Here is a 22,211-nt window from a genome sequence, read left to right on the forward strand (position 1 = left end):
CGCGGCGCGGCTCCGGGTCGGACCCAAGCCCGGCAACCCCGGCCGGAGCGTGGCTCGATTCCTGGGGGCGGAGCTTGCAGCAAGCCCCGCCCCCAGGAATTGGGCCCCGCTCTTGCTAAAGCCGGCCCTGCATGGAACCTTACCTATCAGCTCTCTGAGCTTACCAAAATCCGCCTTCCTGAAATCCATTGTCTCTATTTTGCTGTTCTCCCTTCTACCTTTCCTTAGAATTGCAAACTCTATGATTTCATGATCACTTTCACCCAAGCTGCCTTCTACTTTCAAATTCTCGAGTTCCTCCCTATTTGTTAAAATCAAGTCTAGAACAGCTTCCCCCCTAGTAGCTTTTTCAACCTTCTGAAATAAAAAGTTGTCTGCAATGCAGTCCAAGAATTTGTTGGATAGTCTGTGCCCCGCTGTGCTATTTTCCCAACATATATCTGGATAGTTGAAGTCCCCCATCACCACCAAATCTTGGGCTTTGGATGATTTTGTTAGTTGTTTAAAAAATGCCTCATCCACCTCTTCCACCTGGTTAGGTGGCCTGTAGTAGACTCCTAGCATGACATCACCCTTGTTTTTTACCCCTTTTACCCCAGAGACTTTCAACACTTCCATCTCCTATGTCCATTTCCACCTCAGTCCAAGTGTGTACATTTTTAATATATAAGGCAACACTTCCTCCCTTTTTCCCCTGTCTATCCTTCCTGAGCAAGCTGTACCCATCCACACCAACATTCCAATCATGTGTATTATCCCACCAAGTTTCAGTGATGTCAGCAGTCTGAGTTAGAGATGGTCGCACCCTTTTTTGTTGAAACTGTTATTTGACAATAAAATGACATGATTACATTAAAATGTCCAAAAGAAAATATTGTCTGTGTATAATTTGGGGGCAATTGTCAAACACCAGACATTTTTCAGTTTGGGGGTTTTTGTTTTCCAATAAAAACCTGAAAAATTCTGCAAAGAAAATTTAGAAAAGAAAAACAAAATTTTTTCATTTTCCCAAAGTAAAACACATTTCTTAACCAGCTCTAGTTTCTGTGTAATAACCTGATGAGTCTTAGTTCAATTCCTAGTGAGCAGGGATCTGAAACACAAAATATCATCACCACAATTGGTATGAAATACTCTTCCCCATCACTGGGAGTATAATCAAAGAGGTCAATAGTGGACTAGATTCCTGGAATCACATTCTTCCAGGTGAGGATTGAAGGTCAGTTTTGAGCTATCGATAGATTCCATCACTATAATATATAAATGCATGGGGTTTTTTTAAGGAAAGCTTATATTGTTGCTCTCTATGATGTACTGGTCCTGATATATGGAATCAGTCTTAGTCTTTCTTAACAGATACAAATGGCTGACTTGCAAGCAATCTTCTACCCAGTTTCAGTTCCAGCTTTTTCTTGTATGGTGTCCAGGCATCAGACCCTGTCCTGAACTCTATACAACACACATAGACATCTGGTGGCTAAATAATAATCTGTAAATATACATATTTCAGTATTTGATCTATAGATAAACATACGCTTTTACTTTAAGGTATCTCTCTCATCACTAAAATTATGGGATGGGGGGAATCCCTTAAAGAGTAAGCTTGGACCAAATCGTTTTAAACTATGCTCACAGGCACCTGCATGGAGGAGCCTTGCCCCTACCTCCACAGCAGAAGATTGAGTACAATTGTAATTACTTATGCTGCTCTCCTGGGTTTGAGTCCTATTTCCTTTTTGCCATGCAATAAATTACCCATACATTTTCTCTCCCTGCAATAATGACCCCAGTTTCACACTCCTGCACGCAGACAATGTTGCAAGACAGATTCGATCTGTCAAGGGCGCCAAAATGTTAGGAGCACAGCACACATTTGTGAGACAAGACGCCCCTCTGAAATGTAGTGGGTGTTTAAATATCCTCCGGGATGTTTGCTGGGTGCAGAGCTAGCTGAACACCAATTTTATTTTTAGACAGTGAAATCTTTCATTTTTATGCTGACTTTTGTTTGGGCATTTCGGGGGGTTAAGTCTCTCAAGTGTTCATTTCACCCACAGAACATCAATGAAATACACCTCCTAAATCCTTCACTGTGACTTAGCAGTGACATCCGGGAAATGTGCCTCTCCAGCACTGCCTGATGTACCTCACCCCACTGGGAGCAGGGCATCTCGATCTCTTTGATGCTCATAGAATATCTGGATGCTCAGCTAGGACCCCAAGTCAATGGGAGTCTCTCCATAGATTTTAATGGGAATTTGCTTGGACTCATCAAGGTGGTACATGCTTAGATGTGCCTGTATTACTATTGCTGGGGCTGTGTGGGTTTGGAATATGGTGGCATGCTTGTCTTCAGAGGTTGACAAAAGGCATAGTTTGACTGACACTGACTTTCCAGTTAGCTTTTGCCTATAGACTAGTGAAACATGCCTCTCTGAATTTCAGTATCTTTCTTTCTTTCTTTCTTTCTTCTCAGTGGAGGCAGCTGAAATAACCTATGTTTATACAGCAACATAAAATCCCAGAGCCTGACAGAACACAACAGTGTGTGGTGGTGTGGTTATTAGTGCATTCAGGGGAAAAAAGGGGATAAGACAAATTGAATTAAAATTAACACGCCTGTGGGGTATGTGGACAACAATGAATATCTTATTTAACGTGAGATCCGCAGGCTCATGGAACCCAATGTTCCGTACAGCCAACTAATGGTTCATTTGTAAGATTCAATTGGTTCAGAGAGTTCATAATGTCCCAGTGTCATGGCAGCTTAGTTTAAGAATATGGATCTTCTACTTAAGGAGACACAACCATACATCAAAGTGTTTAACAGCCTTAGGTCAGCATCCTTCTGTTTGGGTAGATCTGGGAAGAGTGCCAAAGGAAACCACTCCTTTCATTACAGGACTTCTTGCAGAACTGTTAAGGAAACCTTTCAAATAATACATGAGAAAAGGGGTTTGGCTGAGGACAGCATATTTTTCACCTGCAGGGTGTCAAGCAGTGGGTAGTAGAGAGACGTGGAAGAGCTCTAAGCTCTGGGCTTCTCTCATCAGTTCTGCAAGATTCCCAGAGTAAGAGATTCAGTGTTAACATCCACTGGACAAGCCGTGGCTCTGAACATTTATGAAGAAAGAAAGCAATCAGGGAAAGTATAAACCAGGATTAATAGCATGAGGCTGAATGAGGGGGAATGTAAGCTAACTCTCAGGGAACATTTCATAGCAGTGAGAGCTGTTAGCTCCATGATAGTCTCCTAAGGGAAGTGGAGGGAGAGAGCCCCATAATTTGGGACATTTAAAGGAGACTCAGGAAGGCACTGGCGGGGGGGGGGGGGGGGGGGGCTCAGTCCTGCTAGAGCAGCCAGGAGATGAATTAGGTGAAAGCTGTTAGGTCTTCTTTATCTCGCACACCTATGAGTAGTTGAAATTCTTTCCTCAATGAAAATTTGTATGGGAAGTTTTTGTTTCTTTTAAAATTTTCCAGACTAAAAAAAAAAAAAAAAAACACCCCCAAAAACTGAAAACAAGAAACCCTATCAGTTTTCAAAATCTGACCAACCATCTTTACTTTCCTAACAACTGAAAACAAACAAAAAAACAACAACCCTTCTTTTCATTTTTTGCTCGGTAAACCAAAACATTTCTGCAAAAAGCCCTTTAATAAATGAAAAAAATGTTGTTCATTTCTAAATTTGGGGGGTAAATTACTTTTTATTTTCTGATCAGCTCTGACATGACTCTCTGTCATGGGCACATGGCACGGCTACAGGCTGAGTGCATATAAGGGGAAGCTCTTCAGCAGACTGCTTGCAAGGGTGGATGTACATTTATTGAATGCATGATGGGATACAACAGCCAGCCCTGAAATGGGGTGACTTCAGCCCATCTTTGCTTAATGTAGGTTCTTGCCTCACTGTTAATTATTGATTTGTTTTACCTTTGAGTCCATGCTGTGGCAGTAGCCACTGCCTCCCCGACTTTTCCTGATTCCCTTCCCGGGGGGTGCTACTCATCAGCAGAGTGAAATGTGATTCATTAATGCCACTCGCTTGAGTTTACTCTGGGAGGAGAAGACTCAGTTGCAGACATCATTAGGGTGTTTCCACCTCCTTCCCTGCATCTCAACTACAACTTTATTTTGCTATGAAGGGAACCCACGGAGCTTCCACTGCTGCAGGAGGTAGGAAATGCCCTGACCTCATTGATTAGTTGCAGGAGAGCGAGCAAAGGGAGTGGCGCATTATCAGATTTGTTCCTAAACCAAGAGGCAGCTTTGAGACCCTGTGTCTCCCAGATTCCTCCTAGTAAATCCACCCCCTTCATATTTGGCCTTTCATGTAAGATCCTATAGTCTCACCTGACTGATAAAGAAATAATGAGACACGTAGCTGAGGCCAGCAAAGAAGTCAGTCAGATCCCATGGAGATGTGTGCAGAAATTAAAATCATAGCTAGAGGGTTACATATTCTTTATAGGGGATAGCACATTGGACTTGGCTTCAAATGACCTGGGTTCTGATCCCAACTCTGCCACTGACAAACTGTGTGATATTGGGCAAGTCCCTTCCCCTCTTGCTCTTGGTCTGTTTAGACTACAAACTCTTTTGGGTAGGGAGCAACTCTTACTATGTGTCTATATGGTGCTTAGTGCAACAGGGCTCTGATCTCAGCAGGGGCCTTCAGGTACTACCATAATACAAATATTCTGGTATCATAAGAGTAGATATTTACCTGGTCCCCATTCCCACAATATTTGAGCCTCTCACAAACTTTAGCGGATTTATCCTCGCAGCACCTCTGTGAAACAGGTCACTATTATTAACCCTGGTCAGCCGACTGAGAACTGAGGCACAGAGAGATTAGGTGATTTGACTGAGATCACAGAGTAGAACTCGCCTCTGTGCAGACGGCCAGCATGAGGGACCCTCTACTTCCCACATAAACCCTCAATATAGGACTTATCTGACCCGTAAGTGCTGTCCAGATCTTGCGCTGTCTCCTCTGCACAGGAGAGAATTCCACCCACTGAGAATCTGTGGAAGAGCCAGGAATTGAATCCACATCGCCAATGTCTGAAGCATGAGACCAAGATAAATGGAAGAGAATAGATCCACAGAAGGAGACTGTTTTGTACCTTGCTGGAGGCCATACCAAACAGATGAGGAACTCCCACAAAGGTTGTCGAGTGACAAGGAAAAAAGAAATCAAAGAAAAATTTGAAAAGCAGAAAATGTTCCAGACCATATTGTAGGTTTTATTAGTCGCTCTCCCTCTCCTCCAGGGACTGCTGTATTTTTTCCTGTAATTAGCAGCAAGCTGCAATTGCCTTGCTTTAACGATCTGGAAGTCCCTTTGGATGCCTCCTTGGGGGTCTTCCCCCCCCCTTCCATTCTTTAAATTTTATTTCCCACTATATAATTAAATCAGAATTGGCAGCCTGCAAAGCTCTTTTAGAGACCGTGCTAGTGGAATCTAAACAGTGGCTCCCGGCAGGGCGATGAGAAGTTATTCATTTGGGGCTTACATTGGGTCATTACTTACCCTGCCCTGGGGTGCTTGAGGAGACAGAACTCAGCTGGAGAAACTCCAAGAGGCCACTGCAGCCCACTCACTCAGACAAAGTAAATCAAGTATATTACAGAGAGGGTGAAACAGCAAATCCTGATGCAACCCGGGGGAGCATTTCAGATGGTCCCAAAGCTCAGCAATCCAGAAATACTGCTGGACTGTGATTACAACTGAAATTTATGGCATGGAGATTAAGTGGGTTCTGTAAATTGCAGGGGCTCAAATCTCCTGCAGATACTTCTCACGAGATCTGGTTGAAATTTTTCATATAGGAAGTTTTTTACATCCCAAAATGACTTTCCCCCCAAAACTAACTCATTTCATGACAAGTCCTCATGTTTTGTTTCTCATGAAAAAAATCATGAATTTTTAATAGTTTTTTAAAAAATCATAATATTATCAACTATGCTATTTAAATGGTCATTGAAATGCCCCAGTAACTAGGTTCTCAATAATTGATTTAAAAAAAATATTTTGGTTAAAAAAAAATTCAATGAAAATTTTCAAAAAAGGGCTCCGTTTCGTACCCTCAGACACAAAAGTAGCATTGATTTATTTTTTTTTACATTTTGCACAAAACCAGTTTTTTTTTTTTTCTTTTTTTTCTTTTTTCAACCAGCTCTGCTTCTCATTTATACGCCCTGGGAAGTATTTCTCTCTCCTGTTCCATATTATATATATATATATATAAATCCTCAACACTGTGGTCTAAGTGCTGAGGATTTAAAGTGTTTGCATTCGTGTGGCAACTTCAAGTCAGCAGCTCTCAAATGGCTTTGCAAATATTCAGGGGGAAATCCTGTTTGTATTGAAGTCCATGGACATTTTGCCATTGACTTCAATGGGGCCAAGATTTTACCCGAGGACTCCCAACATCTCGGTGAGTGGGCATCTATCATGATCCCCAGTTTTGAACCAGGAAGAACGTAGCACTGGCTCAGGAAAGCACCTTAACCAGCAAAATCTGGGGTGAGGAAAAGGAGAAATGGAATTGAGTGTCATCTGCGTGTTGTAGCCCATTATTTCTCCCAATCTTGCCCAAAGCCTTATGTGCCCATTAAACAGAGTCCTGTATTAGACTGCTGCCAGGGAGGAAGAGAAATTACTCAGTGTCACCCTCTGAACACTCTGAGTCACTCAAAAAGCTGGAATGGGAGCCTACATGACCTGACTCTTAGCCATGTGATCTTAGCCACAAGAATTGATTTCCCTTCATTACACATTTATCTGAACTATTCAAAGCCTCTTGAGCCAAATTCATTCTTGCTTCACCCATATCACTGCAATTTTATCAGGGGTGAATTCTCATGGGAAAATTAAGTTTTGGTTGAAATTTTCCAGTTTTTCTATGAATAAACATAAGCTAGAAACTTTTTTTTTCAAAACGGAAAAATATTTTGGGGTATTTTTCCCTGGGGGGATAAAGGAGAAAAGGGGAAAAAACTGAAATCTTGAGGGTTTTTCAAAAATATGTTGGATTTTCATAAGAAATGTCAGGAGTCTTTATAAGTCCTGTGGGGCTTCTTTGCAGGCTGTTGGATGGCACCCCAAAAAGTTGGTGTTGATTCATGCGAGCAGAATTCTGTACCCAAGCAGAGTGCCAATGAAATTTAGGTGTAGGGGTCTTACCATGTGCATCTGATTGCAGAATAAAGGCCCTGAGAGCTGCTAACCCTTTTGTTGTCTATCAAAGCAGCCCTGGTCCTCTGACCCAGACAACCCATTCCCCCTTTTTGTAAAGCAACTGTAATTGTGACACAGAGACACAATGCTAAACAGAGAGGCGCTGAATAAAACATGAATCAGAAAGTAAATCCTTTCTGGCACCTGGTTACCTCTCTTCCGAGTCCAATATGCGAGGCTGCTAATTGCTTGATTTACTGTAGCAGTCACTCTGCCAACAGCAATAAATAAAGTTAATTAATATAAGGTAACCCACTGACAGGAAGGCTAGTAATTACCAGGAAACCAGAGAGATGGGCCTTTTGTGGCTCTGTTAGGAAAGAAAAAGCACAATTTCCTCCCCCTATTTTTTGTTATCTATCATCCTTTATTTGTTTGCCTTGAGCACTATGTGAAAAGATCTTGGGTCCAATTTCTGTTTACTTTTCTTTTCTTTTCCCCTTCCCCAAAGATGACTGTTTGTTAACTGGAGCAGAGTTTTGAAAAGAAAAGAACTGTTTTTCCTCCCACCTAGCATAGAATCATAGAATATCAGGGTTGGAAGGGACCTCACGAGGTCATCTAGTACAACCTCCTGCTCAAAGCAGGACCAACACCAACTAAATCATCCCACCAAGGCTTTGTCAAGCTGGGCCTTAAAAACCTTTAAGGAAGGAGATTCCACCACCTCCCTAGGTAACCCATTCCAGTGCTTCACCACCCTCCTAGTGAAATAGTGTTTCCTAACTTGAGACCATTGCTCTTTGTTCTGTCTTCTGCCACCGCTGAGAACAGCTGAGCTCCATCCTCTTTGGAACCCCCTTCAGGTAGTTGAAGGCTGCTATCAAATTCCCCCTCATTCTTCTCTTCTACAGACTAAACAAACCCAGTTCCCTCAGCCTCTCCTCGTAAGTCATTTGCCCCAGGCCCCTAATAATTTTCATTACCCTCCATTGGACTCTCTCCAATTTGTCCACATCCCTTCTGTAGTGGGGGGACAAAAACTGGATGCAATACTCCAGGTGTGGCCTCACCAGTGCCAAATAGAGGGGAATAATCACTTCCCTTGATCTGCTGGCAATGCTCCTACTAATACAACCCAATATGCTGTTAGCCTTCTTGGCAACGAGGGCACACTGTTGACTCATATCCAGCTTCTCGTCCACTGTAATCCCCAGGTCCTTTTCTGCAGGACTGCTGTTTAGCCAGTCAGTCCCCAGCCTGTAGTGGTGCATGCGATTCTTCCTTTCTAAGTGCAAGACTCTGCACTTGTCCTTGTTGAACCTCATCAGATTTCTTTTGGCCCAATCCTCCAATTTGTCTAGGTCACTCTGGACCCTATCGCTATCCTCCAGCGTATCTACCTCTCCCCGCAGCTTAGTGTCATCTGCGAACTTGCTGAGGGTGCAATTAATCCCATCATCCAGATAATTAATGAAGATGTTGAACAAAACCGGATCCAGGACCGACCCCTGGGGCATTTCGCTTGATACTGGCTGCCAACTAGACATCAAGCCGTTGATCACTATCTGTTGAGCCCAACAATCTAGTCAGCTTTCTATCCACCTTACAGTTCATTCATCCAGCCCATACTTTTTTAACTTGCTGGCAAGAATACTGTGGCAGACCATATCAAAAGCTTTGCTAAAGTCAAGATATATCACATCCACTTCTTTCCCCATATCCACAGAGCCAGTTATCTCATCATAGAAGACAAACAGGTTGGTCAGGCATGACTTGCCCTTGGTGAATCCATGTTGACCGTTCCTGATCACCTATGATCACCTAAGTCTATGTCCTAAGAGTGCTCCTGCCGACAAAGTGCTGTGCACACCAGTGCCTGTCATCCACAAAACATTTGTCTTTCGGGTGTGTGTGTTTTAACAACTGTGAATGACAGAAGTTTTGTCTTTCACTTGCCGGTATAGACAAAGCCTAACTCCAAATGTTGAGCAGTAGGAACTTGGGCTATGATCTTGTAAGGTCTTCCAAGCTAAGGGGCTGATTTAACAAGCTAGTTATGCACACACTTAAGTCCAACCCTGTTCAGCGAAGCACTTATGTATGTGCTTAACTTTTACACCGATGGCTCTTCAGCATATGCTTAAAGTTAAGCACTTGCTTACATACTTTTGCTGAACCAGGGCCTAAGCAAACTTAGGCTGAGACTGTACTTGGATAAGAGACTTCCAAGTAATTTAGACGACAAAGGAGTTCTGCCTTCTAGGTCAGCACCTAACAAACACCTTGGAATGGTACTGTGCTGCTAATGTTGCTGTGTGTCAAATGAGACATAAAACAGGTTCTCAGTGTCCAAGGTCAGGGCAACTGCACCTCTATTCCCCCCGTCACAGTCCAGCAAGGACACCCAACCTCAGGGTTCTGGCTCTCTAGCCATCACCTCTCTTGGGTGGAGATGAATGTATCCCTTCCCTCCTGAGCAGGATATTTCCAGGCGGCACAGTTCCCTGCCTGCACTGTGAATTCTCCAGCAAGTCAGACTGCCCTTGCAGATTTGACAAAGAGCTGCAGTGCTGTATCTTCTGCAACATCTGCTAATTTCTGACCATGCTGCCTCCCTTCGAATGATGCAAAAGAGAATGGACAGGCCTAACTGTCTTACTCTGTGGCAGAAAGAGAACACTCTGGTCTGTTCAACTTGCAGGGTGGCAGACTACCAAGACCTGTCCCGTGCAGGCTGTCTTCCATCTCTGGACCCTTCTCACCCTGGTCAAGACAAGCCAATTCAGAGGCTGCCTACAAGATAAAAAATAAGGGTGAAATAGTACAATAAATGAAATAAAATAACAAAATGACTAAACCATCCCTAAACATACCTGGCCATTTCAATAGAAGCCCTAGGGGAATGTGGGGAAGATTATAGAAAGCAGATAAATGAAATCCTTTAAAAATTAACTGCAGCATCCTAAGTTCTGGCAGAATAGATGCATCTCAATTGGGGAGGGGGCACTTGTCATGAGTGGATTCTCTCCAGCTTGATGTAGGAGTTGGTTGTTGGGTTTTTGTGATGCGCAGGTAATTCTGTCAGCGAGAGATTTCCTTGTCCAGCAACAACTGATATAGACAAATTACTCTGGCAAAACTCTATGACAGCTCCTAATGATCCTCATTCTGGGCCACTGTGGAAGTGACACCTAATCACTGCTGCTGATGTGGGCTAGAAAGCTTTGACAAGCGATGCATGTGATATGGGAGCCACACTGAATGTTCCCAGGCATCAGAGCTCAGGATCTCACAGGAATATGTGCTCTGAATTGCCTAGGGTGTGGAGGGAGGGGTGCTGGTGGAGGGAGTGGGGAGAATGATGCTGGGATAAGTGTAATAATTTCATGTTGTGTTTATAGTGGGCCAAATTCAGCATTGTGGCCAGCCAGCAAATGAATTGGGAGCTGATCCTCAGGGGCCAGATGCTCGGCTACTATAAATCAGCAAACTTCCACGTAAGTCAACAAACTTATACTGATTTGCACTAGTCGAGGCTCTGGCCCCAGGGTTGAAATTAAGCCGATACGTGTACGTTTCACCCCCACCCACTCTTGGAGGGAAAGTCAGACCTGTCCTACATGTGTGATAGTTACAACTGGTCAAAATTTTCAAATTTCAACTTTTTGGGTTGAAAATTTGAATTTTGCCAACAACTAAAGAACCCAAAATGTTTTAACAAAAATTGTCATAAAAAATGTCTAGATTTTCCAACCTGCTATATGGCCAGCTGAGATTAGGGTGACCAGACAGCAAATGTGAAAAATCGGGACGGGGGTGGGGGTAATATGAGCCTATATAAGAAAAAGAGCCAAAAATCGGGACTGTCCCTATAAAAATCGGGACATCTGGTCACCCTAGTTGAGATGTTTCACTTTTCAAAGGATGCTGAAATTTTCAAAAATGTTGATGTATAAAAAGTGGTCAAAAAGTTTGATTTATTTATTTTTTAACCAGATTTAAGATGAAATCCTGGCCCCATTGACTTCAATGGGAGCCTTACCATTGACTTCTATAGGGCCAGGCTACCCCCAGTGGCCACACCCAGTGCTTATGTCTGTCTCTGCAGCTGAACTTGTGGGTGCTTCTGCATTTGGTCCTGAATCCCAGCTGTATGAATGACCATGTGAAGTTCTTGTGCCATGGAACTGTTATATGCCATTCCATTCTGTGACATTTATTTTCGACATGACCTTTCAATCCCATTATTTTGTGTCTGGTTTGGAGTTTAGGGCCCTGATTTTGCTCTGTCTAGCACTTTGCATCATCACTTACACCTGTGAAAATGAGCAGAAGATGTTACCACCAGTATAAGCAAGTGGATAACTGAATTTACAATCACTTTGCATATGTACATGGGAGGTCGTCTTCTGCTTCACACACTGCTACCACAGATAGACCAGTCAGTGAACTGAGGTTCATCCCAAATGATTGGAGAGAGAGAGTCTGGAAGCCTGATTCTTTCCCTACTTACACTAGCGTAAATCAAGAGTAACTCCAATGGTGTTACACTAGTGTAAATCCAATGGCAGCGAGAGGAAAATCAAACATTAGATGGCCCTGTTTTCTTAGCATATGGGAGGGTTATCATATTTATAAGACAAAGATCACAATTGAACGGTCAGTTCCATCAGCTAGATACCAATGCAGATTTCCCCTGCTGATAAAGTCAATGAAACTTAGCCAGTTTTCACCAGATGAGGATCTGGTCTGTAGGAGCTGTGTTGAATTGGTAGCAGTTTATTCACACTTTGCACAGATGTAAAGGACAACATAAAGTTAAAGTGCCCGCACTCCCCAGTTGATGGTTCTGATTTTTCATGTGCTGTCCCGGTTTCCCAAAATCTTCCTGAAATGTCCTCTTTTTTTCTTTTTATTCATTTTGTCAATCAAAATATTTGATTCCCCCCCCCCCCAAACTGTAAATTGTTTGTACGGGACATATGCTGCACCGCGTAGCTTTTGCTCAGTGTTTACCAGGAACAAGCAGACCAGCAGAATGAGAGTTCAGTGTGAGAAGCAGTATCTGGGGAGAAAGGAAAAAAGCGAATGAGTGTAGATTCTATCAAAACTGTTCTTTTTGTTCCAAGTGAATGTTAATGACATTTGTTCTGTGTTTCATGATGAACTGGTTCGGAACACTGAGTTACCGGAAGAAACACTCCACTGTGAGTAATATGCCCAGGTCGCTCATGAGTCAGAAGCTGGCAGCACCAAGACTGGCTCACATTTTATTTAAAAGTGCACTTTTGTCTTTGTATGACTATTTCTTAACTTTAACGTATGTTGCCACAAAAGTGTCCTGGTTTCTCATCTGAAAATATGGATGTTGGGGGAAAATCAGGAGCGTAATAGCCACACTGGATTTGTCCAAGAAAATGGGTTTAACACTCCCATTCTTACAAAACAAACAAACAAACAAAACCCAGCTACCTGTCATGGAATCAATAATGGAGCAGTCAGGATTCAGGTTTCATGTCTTACCTGAAAGACAATGCTTAGACAGATCTTCACAGAATGTGAAATGTCTTACATTGGAAATCCCAGGCCAGATTCTCAGCTGCTGTAACTCCATTGACTAAAGCAGGGGTCAGCAACCTTTCAGAAGTAGTGTGCTGAGTTTTCATTTATTCACTCTCATTTAAGGTTTCGCGTGCCAGTAATACGTTTTAACATTTTTAGAAGGTCTCTTTCTATAAGTCTATAATATAGAACTAAACTATTGTTTTATGTAAAGTAAATAAGGTTTTTAAAATGTTTAAGAAGCTTCATTTAAAATTAAATTAAAATGCAGAGCCCCCCAGACCAGTGGCCAGGACCCGGGCAGTGTGAGTGCCACTGAAAATCAGCTTGCGTGCCGCTTTCGGCACGCGTGCCACAGGTTTCCTACCCTTGGACTAAAGGATAATGAAGGGTCTCTGGAGTTAAAAATACTGATTCACAGATTCTAAAGCCAGAGGGACCATCATATCATCTAGTCTGACCTCCTATATAACACAGGCCATAGAACTGTCTTCACCCACTTACCCCTATTTTGAACCCCAGAATGATGCAGGCACTTTGAGCAGATTGAGCTGGAGTTCTGCGATGATGTCACAGCTCAATTCACCCCCATCTCTATACCTAGAAATGTTACCTGGTAAATGATAGGCCAGAATCACAGTGTAGCTCCATTTCATAACAGGGATAATAAATGGTGGGAGGAGGAGTTATAACTACCAATGGGCAAACCTCTCTTTGCCAGAAGTGGGGAATGGGCGACAGGGGATGGATCACTTGATGATTACCTGTCTGTTCATTCCCTCTGGGGCACCTGCCATTGGCCACTGTCAGAGGACAGGATACTGGGCTTGATGGACATTTGGTCTGACCCATTAGGGCCGTTTTTATGTTCTTAACCTCAGCATGCTGAGCTGGAGCTGATGTCAATGCAGCTCCGCAGATTTACACCAGCTGAGCATCTGACCTGGGCACATTTGCAGGAACTTTTTTTTGTTGTGTATTTTAAGAGCATTTACTCTAAGGCAGGTGACCTGTCAATTCTCCCCAAGGTCTCTCACCATGCTGGAAATACATTTCAATATATGTCATTGCAATTAGAGTCTAGGTTTTAGAACTGGGGTACATGTATCACTAGGGGTACGCGAGCACTCATCAGGGGGTATGTGAGAAAAATCCTGTAAAGGCAGACAATGCATTTTATTTAGTAAGATTTGGCAATCTAATCATAGGTATATTATGACCCTGTCTTGGATGGGGGTACATGGTAGACTACATTATTTGGAAAGGGGTTCGCAGCCTGAAAAGTTTGACAACCATTGAACTAGACAACAACAGCTTCGGGCAACTCCTGGGCATTTGTTAGTAAAATAGGTGCTGCCTCCTGGATTATTGGAACATAAGAAGTGGACTGAAATCTTTAGCTATTACATTGCATGCAGCTTGTGTCAATGAGTTTCTGGAGCTTCCGCATTAACCCCGCTCTGTGGCAATAACTGCCTTGGTTTGCAGCAGATTTGTTTTATAAAACCATCCTCAGCTCTTTGAGCTCCCACTTTGAGAGCTGTTTGTCAAGAGGCTTCAGAATTGGAATTGCCAGGAATGTTTTCGTTTTCAACACAGTGGGTAACATGAATGCCCCTTTTGAGAGCCAGGCTGGTTTGCTCCAGTAAGAGTTGCCACATTGCCCCAGCCACTGGAAGTCAATGCTTCAGCTTGCTTGACTCTGACTGCATAAGGAATCCATTTCCTGAACACTAAACTCAAGTAGCGTGTTGGAATTTGGACACGGTGACTGCTCAGAATGATGTTGCTGAAATTGGAGAGAGTTCTGAGAAGGGCCATAAAATTAAAGAGCCGGATCCTCAGGTGGGGTAAATCAGCACAGTTCCATGCACATCTATAGTGCTAGGCCTCGTTACATCTTCTGTGGATCTAGGGCCAGATTTACAAAGCTTTTTAGAAGCTTAAAGTACATAGGAGCCTAGTGGGATTTTCAAACCCCCCTAAGCTGGTTAGGTGCCTAACTCTCATTGAAAATCAATGGGAGTTCGGCCCCTACCTCACTTAGGCACATTTGTGAACCTCATTAAGTGCCTTGAATAGAATAGAATTTGCATCTTTAGGTACCTTTATAAATCTGACCTTGAGCCAATAACATGAAGGGACTGGTAAAAACTGATTTATGAGGCAAGAATAAAAGTATTTAGGGTCTGATTTTCTTGCAGCACAAGAGAGCTTAGAATCAGTCATCATTTAGCCAGGTTATATGTGGCCAGGGCTCAGGGTGAGACAGTGACCATCCACAAGTGTATGAAAGGTGGGGACACCAAGGTAGGAGAAGAATTGTTTATTGTGAGAATAGGATGAAAGCTCAGGAAAGGAAGATTTAGACTGAAAAGGTTCTGTCAGTGGAGCCTCGTAGGGCTTGTCTACATGGTGGGTAATGCATTCTATGGGGCTATGATTTCTAAAGTGGACTAAAGAGCTGAGCATTAATTGGGTCATGTGGACCCTGCTGGTGTGCTTTAACATAGTGCTGCTTGAAACATACTTTGTTAAAGTGAGCTTGGGAACCTTAGTCCTGACTTCGGATGGGGAAAAAATTCAAAATCTTAAAAATGTTCAGGGAAAGGGAAATCCATTTCCCAAGCACCTGTAAGTTAAATCACTTTCCGAACCTGTTCCTGACCCCTATTGTCAGCAAAGGATAAATTTCCTAGTGTAGCCAAGGCTTAAATCTTTGCAGGCTCCTGCCTTTGTAACAGGTTATCAGTGTCTCCTCCACTTTTATGACTCAACTTGTGTCTTTTTTCCCCTTTATATTAACTATGGAGACCCTTGCATCTTCTGACATGAGGTGACCAAGTGGCTAAAACATTGGTGTGAGACTCACAAGACCTGGGTTTGATTCCTGACCCAACCAATAACTTGCTGTGTGACTTTGGGCAAGTCACTTGACTTCTTTGCACCTTTCACTATGTAGAGCATAAGCTCTTTAGGACAGGGGCTGTCTCTTGCTATGTGATTGCACAGTGCTTAACACATTGTGTTACTTTAATGCAAACAATAATAACCTCCCCCCACCCCATGACTCTGGGCTGATACCCATGTTCTCTCCTTGTGCTAGCAGCATATGCCCATTTGGTGCTCCCAAGTCCTTTGGGGAAAAGCTCAGCTCTTTTAAACGTTAAAGGCTCATCAAAGACATCGTTATTTTTAATGCTGCAAGATTTGTCTCCAGCATTTTCTGCTTTTCATTGTTCATTAATAACAGGCAAGGGCTTGTCCCATGACTCTCATGTCTGCTGTTCTTGCCTCTCATTTTGTGCAATTCAAAGGCTTGTGCCGCTCAGATTTCCAAGTCATCATTATGCTATATTTATCCTCCTTGTACTGCCTTTGTAACTCTTAGTCTTTTAACGTTTCAAGTCCTTTGGTGCCTGGCTACAATTCCTCCTTATATTCACTGCTCTTCTATCCCAGTTTCTGACATGCATTCCTAAAGTTAGTTACTAGAGGGGTCTGCTATTCACACGGTATGAAAAAATCACAGCCTGGCTTGTTACTCATGGCATTTCCTTCCCCTTTATTGATCATATTAAAAGATTCAGACACTTGGCTTTATGATTATGCTATGTTTAATTCTGCATATTAAATGACTGATGCATTCACATCTGCCTGAGAGCCTCCTTTTTAAGTACATTGCATTGTTTAATGTGCCATCATAGCGAAGCATAAATTTTGAAGCATTTTGAGACCTGCTGATGAAAAGCGCTATATTAAGAAGTGGTGTTTTAATTAATTATTCATTATCATTATTAATCATAGTTAGATATGTGAAAGGCCTCTTAGCTTGTTTCACCTATTTCTCCTGCTAGTGAAGGATTGATCCCTCCAGTATATTACTCTTTTTCCTTTATAAAAAACCAATAACACATTATTTCCCCAGGCCTTTAGCCATGGTTCTCAGGTTATTATCATTTATTATTTGCATTCTGGTAGCACTTAGAGGTTCCACTCAAGATCAGGGCAAAAAACAATTGATGTTTTTCGACCAGCCCTAATGCTTATCATTCAAACCCAGGATTTATAGATTCCTCTCCTGCCTTTCCTACTTGCATTGACTAGCTTGCTATTCCTTCCCTTTTTCATTATTTTTCTTGTTAAAGATCACTGTTGAAAAGTAAATGCAAGTCAGTACCAGCCATTTTGGTTCCATTATTAATTTTTTCACCCTCCACCCTACTTATGAATGATCCTATTTTCTAATTATTTTCCCACTAAACTATTTTTACATCTCTTAACTTTCTTTCAAAGTTCTCAACTTTTCTCCCTTTCTGATCAGTCTGTCATTATCCTCAGATTCCTCTGATATCTTTTCTAGTTCTTCCAAATGGTAAATTGAGTTAGGATTTGAAACTAAAGACCTGAATGAAAATTAAAGGGCCAGAATAAAATTCATTGGAGTTACTCTGGGATTCATAAATTTTGAAGGCCAGAGGATACCATTATTATCACCGAATCGGGCCTATTATACAACACAAGCCCTAGAATTTCACTCAGAGGTTCCCACCTCCAGCCCAATAGCTTATGGTTGAACTAAACTATACTTTCTATACTGCTCTTTGATCATCAGTACTTATGATTAATTACCCTCATTGTTAAAAATGTGCAGCTTAATTCCAGTTACAATTTAGCTAACTTCAACTTCCAGTCACTGGATCTATGTTATGCCTTGTCTGCTCAGTTTAAGAATCCCACAGTAGCAGGTATCGTCTCCCTGTGGAAGTAATTATAGACCACGATCAAGTCACCTTTTAACCTTTGCTTCAAGTTTGCACCTGTGCATCAGCACCTGGCCCTAAGTCTAGAGGTGAAAGGCTGATTCAATAAGGGTCCAAAGCCCAGTAAAGTCAAGGGAAATAATCGCATATTGAGGGGCTTTGAACCAGGACCCAATCAGCTGTATAAATTAGACAGCCTTCCACCAACTCAGTTGACATCTACAGCCCTTGTTCTTTGGTACACACATCTGGCATATCAATGGGTTTGATTTTTTTTCTGCAAAGGGATGATGTTTCCCCCCCCTCCCCCATTAATAAAAAATACTTTAATTTTATGGGACTGGCAGAGCCTTCGTCTCTGACATGCTATCCACAACCAGCTACAGAAGACTGAACCTCCAAAGGCAGAGCCAGGGGACATCTGAGAACCTAAAAGAGCCTCAGAGTGTGGTTGGAACAACCAATTTCAAGGGAATTAGAGTTCAGTGTAATCCAGAGCTTCAGAGCATTCTTTCCAGGCGTGTAAGAGGCAGAAGCAAAAATGAGCAGCCGCATTGGAAAATCCAATGTCTTGGTTGTTAATGTCAGATTTTCCATCAATCAAGCCCTAAGGATACACTCTTTAAAGTTTCCTAATATGCAGAGTTCCAGTTTGAAGGCTGTCACAGTTTGCCAATCAATGTACATGCTCCCTCTTATTAAGGGATTCCCCATGGCCACTTCCTGGAGGAAAGGAAAGTACTTTGGGGATTAGAACAAAGACTGATTCAACAGAGTTGGCTGGCCCCTAGCCCTTTATTCCAACGCCTTGTATGCACACAGCTTTTATATTAGGGTGACCAAGAAAATCAGCAACTTGGAAAGGGTTAAGGGATTTCTTCTTAATGCTTGGCTGGGCAAGCTACATAACAAAGGGAAGCTGGATCCAAGGGTCACATCACACTGGAAGAGTAAGTCCCCCTTTCCCCTGGTTGGTGAGCGTGTGATGTCAAATGGGATGCCGTGGGAATTTCCCTCTCTTGCTCTTTGTGCCACTCATTCTTTTCAGTTCTGCCTTTGGAATATTTTCCTACAACTATTTCTCTTCTTCATTCAAACATACAAAATATCCAGGCATGAAGCCAGCACTGCAAGAGCCAGAGCTGTGCTCAAGGGAACCAGATCTCTCCTTTGGGAGCTTCCATCGCCACATTTCACTCCTGATTGTTCCCTACAGTCACAGCACCTATTTCCTGAGCACTTGCTTTTCAAAGGTGCCAAACACCCACAGCTCCCATTCTGTGATCTGACTCACTGACTGGCCCTGAATCCCTAGCAAATTAGCACGACAACCCTAACTGAAACAGAGATATGCTCCAAAATCTAGCAGCCACTTGTCAGAATTGCCAGGCAGCTGGCTAAAGCCTGGTCCCCACTAACCCCCCACTTCGAACTAAGGTACGCAAATTCAGCTACGTTAATAACATAGCTGAATTCGAAGTACCTTAGTTCGAACTTACCGCGGGTCCAGACGCGGCAGGCAGGCTCCCCCGTCAATGCCGCATACTTCTCTCGCCGAGCTGGAGTACCGGCATCGATGGCGAGCACTTCCGGGATTGATCCCAGAAGATCGATTGCTTACCGCCAGACCCAGAGGTAAGTGTAGACCTACCCTAAGGCAGGAGCTGCTGCCAACAGACATAGGCTAGAGTAGAAGAAAGAACAGTCTGTTGAAACTACTGGCAGGCATACTATTCCCACTCACATAGCAATATTCAGCAAATTTCAGAGGCTGATCCCCTTGGGAGCCTATATACCTGCCTTGGGATCACCTGGTGAGTCCTTGCCTATAGATTGGCTGCACCCTGGAGGAGTGGAGTAGGGCCTATCACAAGCCCTGCAGTTCATTGCTTCTGATGACTCATCACATTTGCTGGCTCAGGGATGACTCATCACATCATTCCATCCTCATTCCCATGATTCAAACCTCACAAGAACCTGCCTCAGGTTTGGCCCTTCAAAGTCAAAGTGACACGTTCCCCTTGATATTTGCAAAGCAAATCACAGTAGGGTGACCAGATGTCCCGATTTTATAGGGACAGTCCTGATTTTTGGGTCTTTTTCTTATATAGGTGCCTATTAACCCCCACCCCAGTCCTGATTTTTCACATTTGATGTCTGGTCACCCTAAATCACAGCCACCTAGGAGCTGGATGCTACCACGCTGATTTCAATGGCAGTGGAAGCCATATTTAATTATTATCCAACCACACTGGGAGCAAATCTATATGATGAGTGAGGGCAGGGAGTACTCAGGAGATCCCACCACAGTTGCATCCCTTTGAAGCTCTTTGGAAACTTGCATCTTCTTTCTCAGTGCTGGAAACAGTCTAAGGAGCCTTTCACCTTTTTGATTCCAGAATCTTTTTTGACAGAACAAGGAGAAATGATCTCAAGTTGCAGTGGGGAGGTCTAGGTTGGATATTAGGAAAAACTTTTTCACTAGGAGGGTGGTGAAGCACTGGAATGGGTTACCTAGGGAGGAGGTGGAATCTCCTTCCTTAGAGGTTTTTAAGGTCAGGCTTGATAAAATCCTGGCTGGGATGATTTAGTTGGGGATTGGTCCTGCTTTGAGGAGGGGGTTGGACTAGATGATCTCCTGAGTGATCCTGATATTCTCTGATTCTGTGATTCTATTCAAGCTCAGGATCCACCCTGAGACAGAGATCCTGACAAACCATTGATCAGTGGAATGAGCTGGTGGTTCTAAGAGCAGTTCAGATGTTTTACCTGCTGCCTACAGAACACTTGGTACTAACTGTTGGCCTTCTCAGCAGAGACGCTGTGGACTGAATGGGCAATAAATATCTAAAACACTCATCTGACCCTCATTCCTTTTTAACACCATAGTAAGTTCTCTTATCCCCATTTTACAGATGGGGAACCAAGGCCCAGAAAGAGACTAAGTGTCTTACCCAAGTCAGCAGAACAGGGACTTGAACCTAGGTTTCCTAAGTCTAATGCTAACATCAGAATCCCTCAACCCTCCTAAAGGACACCTGTGGCTGGCCTATGCTAACTAACCTCAGGATCACAGGATTCAAGCTGTAGGGCTGTCTCATTGCTGTGCAGACTGCCAGGCTTGGGGAGGGGGTCTAAGACCCTGCAGGGTGGTAGGATCCCAGAGCCCAAGCCTGGAAGTCTGCCCAGCAGTGAAACAGCCCCACAAGCCAGAGTCAGCTGGCATAGGCCAGCCATGGGTTTTTCTTTGCTGGGTAGACGTACCCTTAGAGAACAAACTCATTACACTCCCCTGGAGGTTATGGCTGCAGCACATTAACAAGGGCTAGTGCAAGAGAAGTTTGCATCACTGCTGTCTGTGCTGTGTCCTCTCCTTCCGTCTTCTGGGGCTGCCAGCCCCCACCAAAAAATCTGTTGCGGTATTAAAAAGGAAAGGGAACGTTTAATTTTAAAAAGCCAGACTTTCCAGAGATCTCTGCTTCAGTTTGCTGGCAGTGATAGGTTACATTCCGATTGGATACAAGATTTTGTGTTCTCCATGTAAATGCTTTTTAATGGATGTTTAGCAAAAAGCTGACAGTGATATGACAGATAGGATCCACTTGGGGCTTCTCCAATCACGCTATTAGTTTAGTCCTTTGGATGACAGAGATCTTGATCTTTCAGGTGTTTATTTTTTCTTTTTTTCCCCTGAAATAGCTGCTTCCTTGGCTGATGCACAAGGAAAACAGCACAGAGTAAGGGAAAAAAAACACTTGAGAAGGTAGGAAGAAAAAAAAAAGACAGAATACATCAGATCAGCTAAAAACGAAACATCATAGAGGAAAGCCTGGCTGATAATCACCAGCTCTGCAGGGCATCAGCTACCAAGTGGAGGAGGGGCTTATCAACACATCTTCCCTTCTTAAAATCTCCCTCTTGCAGAGGGCATGAGGGTTTTTTGGAGAACCTGTAGGTCAAGGTGGCCACAAAGTTTCAATGCAACCCATTTTTTAAAGGTGTAGGTTGGGATTGTCAGATGCTCCTATAAGAGTTAAGAACCCAACTCCCACTGGAATGCTATGGGAGATGGAAATCTCTGGGGACTTTTGAGCCTTAGATAACACATACAATATGAAGGAACCAGACAGGAATACTGGTGCCCAAATAACTACGTTTAGTATATTATAGTAGCACTGTGATTTTTTTTGTCCTTTAGTAGTGTTAGAGGGAATCCTGTGGGTGAGTCTCGAGAGTCAAGTGTCAAGGGGAAGGGATAGCTCAGTGGTTTGAGTGTTGGCCTGCTAAACCCAGGGTTGTGAGCTCAATCCTTGAGGGAGCCACTTAGGGATCTATGCAAAAATCTGTCTGGGGATTGGTCCCCCTTTGAAGAAGGGATGGACTAGATGATCTCCTGAGGTCCCTTCCAACCCGATAGTCTATCAGGGAGTAGCCGTGTTAGTCTGTATCCACAAAAACAACAATGAGCACCTTAAATCTGAAGAAATGAGGGTTTTTTACCCACAAAAGCTTATGTCCAAATAAATCTGTTAGTCTTTAAGGTGCCACCGGACTCCTTGTTGTTTTTGTGGGTGAGAGTGAATGGGTTGTAAAAGGAGCTGGAGATCTTGCACATTTCAGCAACAATGGGGTTGGCAGAGTAAAGATGTATGTGTTAGGGTGTATTGGTGTTAGTAATACAACTTGATGGGCAC

Source organism: Trachemys scripta, chromosome 2 (genome assembly GCF_013100865.1).
Source record: "Trachemys scripta elegans isolate TJP31775 chromosome 2, CAS_Tse_1.0, whole genome shotgun sequence".
NCBI lineage: Eukaryota > Metazoa > Chordata > Testudines > Emydidae > Trachemys > Trachemys scripta.